This window comes from Apium graveolens, chromosome 10 (genome assembly GCF_009905375.1).
Source record: "Apium graveolens cultivar Ventura chromosome 10, ASM990537v1, whole genome shotgun sequence".
Taxonomy (NCBI): Eukaryota; Viridiplantae; Streptophyta; class Magnoliopsida; order Apiales; family Apiaceae; genus Apium; species Apium graveolens.
This window is the reverse complement of record NC_133656.1, coordinates 87,752,872-87,763,507: the sequence shown is the minus strand read 5'-3', so window position 1 is coordinate 87,763,507 and position 10,636 is coordinate 87,752,872. Positions and strand designations below refer to the sequence as shown.

The following is a 10,636-nucleotide window of genomic DNA, read 5'->3' as shown; positions in this document are numbered from 1 at the left end:
TAGTATATAGTATTTATACTGTTTGAAACAACAAATATTTATATTTTTATTTATAAAAATACATATAAGTGTCGAGGTTCAAATCTTACCAACAAAAAATATTTACTTTATTATTTATGAATAAGATCTCATCAATTATATACTACTTATATTGTTTGAACTTAACTTGAAATTATACACAATGAAATTATAATTATATAATTATTATTTAGTATTTAATTATTAAAAAAATGGTAGAAGAAGTTGAATTTAATATAAATTATAATGATATAGAATTCGATATAAAATAGAATTGAAATTGATAAATTAATAGAGGAAGTTAACTTCGATATCAATTAGAATTAGAATTGATCGACCCAATAATTCGAATTAGAATAATTAAGTAAGGGTTAAGTAATTTTAGCAATTTTTTTCTTATTTTAATGATCATAAATACGAATGTGTTAAAAAAATACACTTTCTAGCATATGCCCATACTAACCGCCAAATATGATAATTTTAATTTATTTTGAGTGTTTCATATTTATTAATGATAATGGATCCGCTATATACACACAAACTCTACCGATCAAAATAAATTAAACTTATGAGATTTCACGCTTTTATATACCCACGGACACATACCGGAAACACCGTTTAAAAAAAAGAATAAAACGTAAGCAAACCTTGACCACAATAGAAACCATCATAGTTAAATAATTGTTTGGTTTAGAGTATCTCCAACCACATTAGCTAAAATATTTAGCCAAATCTTGGTTATCTAAAATTTTGTTGAACCTGCATGTACATCAATGATATTAACTATAACGATTAACTATATTAAAAAATGGTATTTTATTCATATTTTTCAAGTTCTCATATACATATTTTAAATGATAAAATAAATTTATTAAATATTTAATCGAGTTAAAGTGTCAATAAAATATAAATTTAATGAAAATATGTTGAATATAGTGGCAATTTAATAAGTATCAAAACTCAAAATATGTAACACATTTAAATATGATAAAAAATAATTGATAAAATTTGTTATATATAATAAAATATATAGTTATATTGTATTTTATGATATTGGATTTATTAATATTTTTTATAATATGCAATTGTATGTTAAAATAATAATCAATTTGGTTAATAAGAATATAATATTTTTATACTTAATATTATATAAGCTTAAAATGTTGAATAAAAAATAAAAAATTTAGTCTATATTAAATATAATATAAATATAAGTATGTATGCATATATAGTCATAAGTTTAAATATGGTACAAAGCTGATGTAGATATGACACAAATATTTTAGCTAATGATTCAAGAATCAGCAAATATAGAAGATGAGATAGATGATATTTATAATTATTGCTAACACGTCACGTGGTTGGAGAGACAATTTTTTTACCTATTATGTATATCAGGCTCATATGTGGATATTTTAGCGTTTGAGAAGTTGGACATGTTTTTCCTATTAGGGCTGAGCAAAAAATCGAAATAAAACCGAAATCGAACCGAAACCGCTAAAACTCTGTAAAAACCGATCTAGAAAAAACCAAGCCGAATCCAAAACCGCAAAATTGAAAACCGAACCGACTTCATGGTTCCGGATCCGGTTATTGGTTAAAACCGAACCGAACTGAATATTTAAATAATTGAATAAATATTTTATTTATATATAATTTATATAAATTTTATGAATTCTTAAACAATTTTAATTATCTAAGATTTTATCATTCGAACCAGAATTAATTTATTTGGCCTAATATATAAAACTAGAACTTTGTTTTGTTTACCTGGATATATTAGTTTTCACTGTTAACCAAACATAAATGTATTAATATACTGTACCTTGTTTCTATCACTTTTCATTAAAGAGTCAATCTGGGGGCCTTGTTTGTCACTTTTTTGTAAAAAAATTCTATTGTGCTGAACTGTTAGTATTACTACTACAGTTGCTAATATATTTGGAGTTCATGTTTCTTATCTCTCAATCAAGTCTATGTAAATTTGATACATTGTGTAAAACTTAAAATGTTGAAATGAATTTTGAATTAAATACATTTTTTTATTTATAACTGTTTTCATTTTCTAATTTTAATTTCATCCGGTTTTGTAACCGAAACCGAACCGATTATAACCGAACTGAGAATTTTTGAACTGAAACCGAAACCGAATCCGAACCGGCGGTTACGGTATTCAATTTTAAAAATCGAAGATATATGGTTGCGCTTCCGGTTTTATCCGGAAACCGAGCGGAACCAACCCATGCTCTCCCCTACTTCCTATGTTCTTACTAAGGATTTAAGATTGTAGAATTAGATTTTCCATCTTGAAGAGAAACCATAATATGTGTATGTGAGGGTGAGAATAGTCGGAGGAAAACAGATGATATTAGGGAATACAAAGATTCTCGAAGGGATGACCGATTGAAGTGAGCAAAAAGATACGATAGCTCAAGATCTACGAATGACCGAAGGGATAACATGAAGGAAGGAAGAAAGAAAACCGACCGTGGGGCCGAACGACGCCAAGATAGAGATTCAAATGTGTTCACCCCTCTGAATGCACCAATCTCCAAGATTCTCCATGAGATAAAGGAAAAGACTGGGTTCGTTCAGCCAACCAAGGTAAAGGCCTCAAACTACAGGAAGAACCCTGACAAGTACTGTGATTATCACAGAGATAAGGGGCATAATACTGAAGAGTGATACCATCTCAGGAAGCTTATCAAACAAATGATCAAAGAAGGCGAACTCAATCAGTTCGTCCAAGATCTTATGGACAGACTGGGGCCAAAGGACAATCAGGAAGAACTAGAAACTGAGGAGCCCGAATGAAGAGACATGATAAGGGGTGAGGTGAAGATAATTTCTGGGGGAAGTGTGCTGGACAGAGATAGTAAGACGGCGAAGAAGAAGTATGCCCGACAAGTATACAACCTCTATCAGTTCGGACAGGCGAAGCCCTATATGCCCATGACTTTCAGTACATAAGATTATGAGGATGTCATTCGTCTATATGAAGACCCCCTTATCATCAATCCTCTAACTGGACAAAAAAAATATGGAAGGTGCTTGTGGATATTGACAGCTCGGCCAACATCCTGTTCCACAAAACTTATTGTAAGATGAACATGACTGGCGAACAATTAGAGCCTTGCAACGAAGCACCTTTCTACGCCTTCGGAGGACACCCAACACAGTTCGAAGGTACGATCACTCTTCCCGTCCTTTTGGGAAAATTACCATATAATATTGAGAATCCAGTAATGTTCTATGTCATTTGGATTGAGAGTCCGTATAATGCCATTCTGGGAAGGCCGTTCCAATCAACCTTCGAGGCGGTAGAGTCCATACCCCACCTCAAGCTCAAATTCCCAACTGAGAAGGGGGTAAGAGAGATGAGGGGCGATCAGAAAACTACCTGAATGATCATGCTAGAAGACTTAGAAAAAGACCAGACCTACGAAAAGCCAGTTGAAACTGGAAAAAGAAAAAGAGCCGATACCGAACCCAGTGGAAGCAGAGAGACCCTTAACATCGAGTTGGAGAAGTTCAGGATGGATCTTTCAAGTCCAATCGCTGATCCAGCCGCCGAAGTCGATGAAGTTGAACTATATGTTGGGCATTCGGGCAAAATGGTTCGATTTGGAAGAAACATGGAAAAAGATCTGAAGAAAAAGGTTATTGATGTGATTCGACAGTACCAAGATGTGTTCGCCTGGGGGCCGGAGGTCATGCCCGGTTTGGACCCCAAGACGGCTAACCATTACCTTAATGTGCAGCCCAAGGCCAAACCGGTGAAGCAAAAGAAGAGGACCTTTGCAGTCGAATGACAGAAGGTCATTGAGGCCGAAGTGGAGAAGATGTTGGAAGCTAAGTTTATTGAATAAATTGAGTGTCCTGACTGGTTGGCTAACGTGGTGGCTGTTAAGAAATCCAACGGGAAGCGGAGCATGTGCGTGGACTACACGGATCTTAACAAAACTTGTCCGGAGGACCACTACTCCTTACCCAACATCGACCAACTGATAGATGCCACGGCCGGATACCAGGTACTTAGTTTTCTTGATGTTTTTTCTGGTTATCATCAAATTTCCATGAACGACAAGGATGTTCCCAAGACAGCGTTCATAACTCCGAAGGGAACTTATGCTTATATTAAAATGTCTTTCGGACATAAGAACGCCGGAGCCACATTTTAGCGAATGGTGAACAAAGTGTTCAAGGAACATATTAGCCGAAATATGGAGGCTTGCGTAGATGACATGATCGTGAAGTCCCTATTGCAAGATCAGGCTGAAGATCTGAGAGAGTGATTCAAGACTCTTCGAAGGAGTAACATGAGGATAAATCCGAACAAGTGCACGCTCGGAGTGGCAAGTGGAAAACTTTTGGGCTACATGGTCAGTGCCCGAGGGATAGAGGTGAACCCAGAGAAAATTGAAACAATTATCAACATGAAGGCTCCCAAATGCATCAGGGATATCCAAAAGCTGACCGGCCGACTGGAAGCCCTTTGGTGATTCATCTCCAGGTCAGCCGAGAAAGCATTCCTTTTCTTCGCCGTGCTTAAGGGGTCGAAGAATTTTGAGTGGGGGCCCAAATGTCAAAAGGAGTTTAAAAAAGTAAAAGAATATCTCACCAATGAACCACTCTTAATGAGGCCAGATCCGAAGAAAACTCTTCAACTCTACTTGGGTTTCTCCGACCGAACACTGGGAGCAGTACTAGTAAAAAATCATGAGGGGAATGAACATCCTGTCTTCTATGTGTCCCATGTGCTTAAGGATGCAGAAACAAGGTACCCCAATACCGAGAAATTTGCATATGGGTTGGTCATGCCTCCCAAAAAGTGTGACATTATTTTCAAGGCCGAACTATTCAAATCATCACTGATCAGCCGTTGAAGAAAATTCTGATAAGGCCAGAAGCTTCGGGAAGGGTTGTAGCTTGGTCCATCGAGCTGGGAGAATACGACCTCGAGTTCATCCCCTGAACGGTGATTAAAGCTCAAGCTTTAGCATATTTCATGCTCAAATGCACATTCCCTGGACTGAAGGACCTTACACCAGAGGAACAACTCATTTGGACCCGGGTAAATGGAAGATTTTTATGGATGGATTGGTCACCAGGAAGAAGTGTGGGGCCGTATTAATCCTTTCCAGCCCCGACGGTTTTGAAATATGTCAGGAAATACGGTTCGACTTCCCCCTTACCAATAATGAAGTGGAATACGAAGCTCTCTTGGCTGGAATGGAGTTAGCTCGAAACCTTGAGGTGAAGCATTTGAGGGTATTTAGTGTTTCAATGCTTGTAGTCAAGCACTTTTCAGGGGAATATGAACAAAGGGATCCTCAGACGAAGGCTTACGTCGCTAAGGTAAAATATTGTTCTTTGTCATATGAAACTTTTGAGCTAAGTCAGATAGGCAGGAAAAAATAGTAGGGCGGATGCCCTATCCAAGCTAGCTTCGGATGAGACACAGAGCTTGACCGGTTCTATCTATCTCACTGAAGCGAAGACGCCTTCAATCTAAAGGAAAGATTGCCTTGAGATACGCCAAGGCACCAATTGGATGACCTCTATTCGGAATTTTCTGAAAAAAGGAATCCTCCCCTTGGACCGAAGGGAAGCCCTAAAAGCAAAGTACAGGGCATCAAGCTATACTATCGTCAATGGGAGGATGTATCATCGATCAGCCAATCAACCCTTCTTGAGGTGCTTAAATGTTGATGAACAACAGAAGGCTTTGGAAAGGGTGCACGAAGGGATTTGCCGAGAACATTTGGCTGGTCGGTCTCTTGTCTTCAAGATCCTTCGGCAAGGGTTCTTTTGGCCGACTTCACGAGCTGATGCGAGCGGATATGCAAAGAAGTGCAAACAGTGTCAGCTATTTTCTACCGTCTCGAAGTGGCCTCCCGAAGTAATGAATTATGTCTTTAGCCCCATTGCATTTGCCATGTGGTCCGTAGATATCGTCGGCATTCTCCCTACCAACACCAGACAGGAAAAATACTGCATAATCACCATCGACTACATGATCAAGTGGGTTGAAGCCATGCCGTTATCCGCCATAACCAAAGAAGTGGCCAAAAAGTTCTTTCTTGAGCAGATCATTCTCAGGTTCGGGATCCCGAAAGTTTGTGTCTCGAACAACGGAACACAGTTCATTGGAAACAAGTTCCGAAAGCTTCTGCATCACTTCAGGGTTCAACAGAAGTTCAGCTCAGTTGCGCATCCCGAGGAAAACGGGGCAATCGAAGCAGCCAACAAGATAATCTTTCAAGGAATCAAGAAAAGGTTAGGTGAAGCCAAGGGAAGATGGGCCGAAGACTTACCCTAGGTCTTATGGGCTTACCAAATAACCCCCAGATTTTCCACCGTGGAAACTCCTTTCAGGATGGAATAAGGAATGAATGCCCTGGTACCGGTCGAAGTGGCCCTAGAGTCTTACAGAACTGAAGTCTATAATGTGGAAGTCAACAACTTCGGATTAAGATCCTACAGGAACTAGCTGCATCCATGCCGGAGAGATAAGGGAAACTTCAGCCATATTGGGAAGGGCCTTACAAAGTAATTGAGATCGTTCGTCCTGGAACTTACAAGCTAGAAACACTGGCCAACAAAGCAATCAAAAACACTTTGCATGCTAGTCGCCTTTGAAAATTTTATGAGTAAGGAAAATTTATTTTATTTCCCATTTGTACTTCATTCTGAATTATATGTGAAAAGTGTAATGACTTAATGATAAAATAAAAATGCACTTCCTTCGCACAAATTTATTACTTAAAATTATGACAAACTACGCAGACGAACGAGTATTATCTAGGGGCGATCTTGAATAAGTAAACCCTTTGCCCGCCATGTTTGGTTTTCTTAAAACAAAAGGGCGAATAAATATTATCTAGGGCAAATCCCAAACAGAATAATATCCTTCCCCTATAACTGCTATAAAATTATAATATAAGTGACTTGTAATTTCTGTCCATTATAAAAGCACATTATTACCGAAGGAACGAAGAAGGTTTTGTCTAAGGGAAATCCTGAAGAAGACAAATCCTTCGACCTCAACATAATATTTCACACAACTTTTACAAGTAAACTTTAGGAGTGAAGAAGTCCTCGTCTAGAGACGATCCCAAAGAAAATGAGCTCTTCCCCTTCTTAGTTAAATCTAAAACTTAAAAGTTTTACCTACAATTTTCTAAGTACAATTTTTGACTGATGGAATGAAAGAGGACTCACCTAGGGACAACCCAAAGAAGGCCACCTCTTGTTCCTTCACCTAAAAAGACCTGGTCTCTTCAGTATTAATGGCCCGAGATTACCCTTCGGGCTAACGACTCGCCCCCTTAACACTCGAAGCCGAAGATGCAAAAATACTACAGAAAAAACTTTTGAGGAAAAATTTTAGCCGAAGATGCAGTACGAACAAAACAACAGAATGCTGACAAAAGAAATATACAATGAAAAGGAGAGTTAAATTACAAAGCCTGAAGGCAAGAGTATAAAAAAAAATTACAAGTCAGAAAAAAACATCTAAGGCTGAGGTTCTTCATCTGAGAGCTCTTCGTCTTCGCCCGAGGAGACCTCAGGAGATTTCACGGTTGCCGACCTATGGGGTCCTCCAAAATATCGTCCTGCAACTGCTTATGATCCCATTCGAGGCCATGGGTTTTTTCAAGGACATGGTCAGCTCCGAACTGGAAGCACCGCTCTTCGGTATGTTCCAGATGCTTCTTGGTTTTGCGAAGCTCCTTGAGGGACTTCTTCAGCTGTCCATTGATAAGTGGATTTTATATCTACTTATAACACTTCATTACAGGCTTAAGTTAGTGTTTTAAACACAAGTTATTGGTATTTTTGATGTGTTTTTGCGTTATTGCATTTCAGGCATCAGTTAAATGAAGAAAGGAGCTTTTGAAGGAAATATGCTGAAAAGAGATCAGAATTGTAAGCCTAGGCTATTTTCAAGTTGTATAGAATCTCGTTAGCTTCGCGTGGGCAGTTGAAGCCTAATTATGACGAGCAGAACTCAAGATACGGCCAAAAGAAGAATTGTCAGAAAAATTCCAGAATGTCAGCGCGGCCGTGCCAGAAGGCAGCGCGCCCGCGCCGCTGAAACACTATTTCAGCACGGCGTCACCCGAAGTCCGCGCGGCCGCTCCCGGTTTCTACCCCAGAATCCTAATTTTAGTCGAAATTGAAGATTTTGAGAGTCGTGGTCATCCTGGAGCCTATATATACCCATAAAAAGACGTTTTTAACAACAAGGAGGCCTGGGAGAGCAATAAGAACACCTAGAGAGCACGAGAAGGCTACGGAGAAGAAGACTCCTATTTTCTTCAATATAGTTGATACTTGAATGTTTGTTCGATTTGTCTTTGAACCCTAGTACTCTTATATTGTTTATTATCATGCTTTCATTTGAACCCATGGTGATGATGAGTTTGATTATGAAATAATTGTTATTGTGGGTTTCTAAAGGATTTACTTATGGATTTTAATAGTTAATTTATTTCAATATCTTGGTGTGTGGTGATTGATTGATATCCTAGTATTGGTTGTGCTTATTCGTCTTATGTGCGTAGCTAACATATAAGATAGCGTGTTAATCTCTATTGAAGCGATAGTGAATATAGAGGTTTAGAACTTGTCATGCTAGCATAGGTTCATGTATTTGTTATGCATGATTCGTAGGTAACTTTAACTATCTTACTTGCCCTATGCAATCACGATAGATAACTTGCGCTTTAAACCGTTATGTTTTCAATTGTTATAGACATATAAGGACTAAACATAATTGGTGTCTATTCAACTTCTATCTCTTTTATGGATGCTTGGTAGTAGGGTATTCGTACAACGAAAGTTGGCGTATACTAGTTTCGTGTTATCGGATTAGTGTCATCACCATTACATGCTAAGGTTAAGAACAAAAAGGCTATTGAATGAAGTATTTAATGAAGTTAGGATCCCATGTTTTTATATATAGTAATTCAACATCAATTCTCCTAGTTAATGTTATTTAGTATAATCTCTTAGTTTAATCAAAACCCAATTTGTTATTTGTCTTAGCATTGAGCAATAACCATACATTGTTGCAAAGGTGCATAAATTGAACTTAACCTAAACCAGTCTCTGTGGGAACGAATCTGATTTATATCTTATACTACTTGCAAACGCGTATACTTGCATGAATATTAGCGTGTGTTTTTGCCCTAACAAGTTTTTGGCACCGCTGCTGGGGACTCGGTGTTAAGGCCGTGGCGGAGCAGCGGGGCATAGCGGCGCCCTCGCCTGGCGCCATTCCCGGACCTAGCAGAAGACGGGCGAATTTTTAGTTTATGTGCTTGTCATTAGTGGTCGTTAAAGTTCACTGACTCAGATTCTTTTACTTTCACGGTTTACTTGTTGTTTTTCAGGTACTCATTACAATGGGAGATCTAGCAGCACGAACGAAAGCTTTGATGGATTTTTCTCAACCCAAGATCAATGACATTCAATCTAGCATTGTTAGGCCAGCTATCACAACTAATACCTTTGAGATCAATCCTGTCATAATTCAATGGGTGCAGAATCCAGTTTGGGGGTTCTCCAACGGAATATCCCAATATGCACATTAGGGATTTCATTAGGATCTGCGACAACTTCAAGTTCAAGGGTGTTTCTAAAGATGCTGTGAAGCTGAGACTATTCCCATTCTCTCTGAGGGAAAGGCTAAGAGATGGTTACACTCTCTACCAGCTGGTTCGATTACTACTTGGGAGGATCTTGCTCAGAAGTTTCTTACTAAATTCTTCCTTATGGCAAAGACAGCTGCAATCAGAAACGCTCTTACTCAATTTACGCAGCAATCGGGAGAATCTCTATGTGAAGCTTGAGAGTGCTATAAAGAGATGCTTACGAAGTGTCCTCATCATGGAATGCCTGATTGGATGATCATCAATTGCTTCTATAACGGTTTGGGAGCACAATTAAGACCCATGCTCGATGCAGCATCATGTGGAGCATTATGGGCAAAGAGCTATGAGGAAGCTTATGATCTAATTGAACTGATGGCTGCTAATGAATATCAGTATCCAACCCAGAGATTTGCACAGGGCAAGGTAGCAGGGGTTATTGAAGGGGATACAACTACGGCTATCACTGCTCAACTAAAGGCATTGTGTATGAAGATCGATTCGCTGGCTAACTATGGAGTTCATCAGAGAACGAGTTTTTGTGAGCTTTGTGCAGGTTCGCATGCGACGGAGCAATGCCCTATATCTAGTGAATCAGCTCAGTTTATGAGCAACTTTCAGAGATCGCATCAACCAGTTCCAAACACTTATCATCTTGACAACCGGATTCATGCTAACTTCAGCTGGAGCAACAATCAGAATGCGGTACAACAGCCTTATCAGCAGTTTGGATCCAATCAATTCAATCCTCCTGGTATTCAGCAACAATTTGCACCAAGACAACAACTCAAACTTCAACAACAAACTCTTGATGCAGGTCAATCTTTGAATGAAAAATCTGAATTGGAGGAGTTGAGGCTTATGTGCAAAAACCAAGCTCTTATATGCCAAAGCCAGGTTGTTTCCATCAAGACTCTGGAGAACCAGATAGGACAAATTGCTAATGCCTTATTGAATCG

The 10,636-nt window shown here is 38.6% G+C and overlaps 1 non-coding gene across 1 annotated transcript; it reads right to left on the bottom strand.

The window, feature by feature from the left end:
• Positions 1-9,815: 9,815 nt before the first annotated feature.
• LOC141694790 (small nucleolar RNA R71) lies at positions 9,816-9,922 on the bottom strand. Its single transcript, XR_012564073.1, has one exon. It is a non-coding gene; the product is annotated as a small nucleolar RNA R71 (small nucleolar RNA).
• Positions 9,923-10,636: the final 714 nt, after the last annotated feature.